This window comes from Limulus polyphemus, unplaced genomic scaffold (genome assembly GCF_000517525.1).
Source record: "Limulus polyphemus unplaced genomic scaffold, Limulus_polyphemus-2.1.2 Scaffold683, whole genome shotgun sequence".
In the NCBI taxonomy this organism is placed as follows: domain Eukaryota; kingdom Metazoa; phylum Arthropoda; class Merostomata; order Xiphosura; family Limulidae; genus Limulus; species Limulus polyphemus.
The window spans coordinates 6,050-6,960 of NW_013666293.1; positions in this window are offsets into that span (position 1 = coordinate 6,050).

Consider the following 911-nt stretch of genomic DNA (forward strand, 5'->3'; position numbering starts at 1 on the left):
TCAGTAGATGTTTCTGGTGTTAGGTGCGAGTCAGTGAATAGTTATTTGGTAATTTATGTAAGAGTCAGTATATGTTTTTGATTTTTGGCGCGAGTCAGCGTATAGTTGTTTGGTAGTTGATGTGAGGGTCAATAGATGTTTCGATGTTTGATGTGAGGCGGTGCATTTTTGTATGTTTGATATTACTGTTTTATTTGTTTGTTTGTTTAATTATAGCTGTAAATGGTCCCGTTATAGACTATATATTAATTTCAATGCACCACCAAAAAAAAAGCAACCATATTATATTTTTGCAGGGCAGTAATTTTGTTTTATCTAGGTTTTGTTTTTTCAAACAACAACAACATATTTTCCAACACTTATCTGAATATTACAGCTTTTGATTAGTTTGGCCTTTCGGAAATTAATTGTCCTAAAAACGCTAGCATAACTTTAATACAGCCGTGAGGACGTTATAACGTGGCGGCCAATCCCATTATTCGATGGTAAAAGATTAGCCCAAGAGTTGGAGGTGGGTGATATTTGACAAGCTATCTTCCCTCTAGTCTATTACTGCCAAATTAGGGACGGCTAGCGCAGATAGCCCTCGTGTAGCTATGCGCGAAATTCAAAACAAATCAAACCTTTGTACAGTGGAAACTATGCTAATTATACATTGTCATGGTAAAAGCAATGCGTTTTTTGATCAATTGAATATTTTTGTCTCTGATAAGGACAATGAAACAAATAAATCTTAAACTGCTATATAAGCTAAGAAGTTGTTATGAAGTATTTGGAGAAAGGCGCATACCGGTCAAGTGAGATGCCCGTCCTTGGAATGATTTTGCTTGCTGAATTTCGCGCAAACATACTAGGGGGCTGTTTATGATAGCAGTCCCTAAATTTGAAATGTTTGTTTGTTTGTTTGTTTG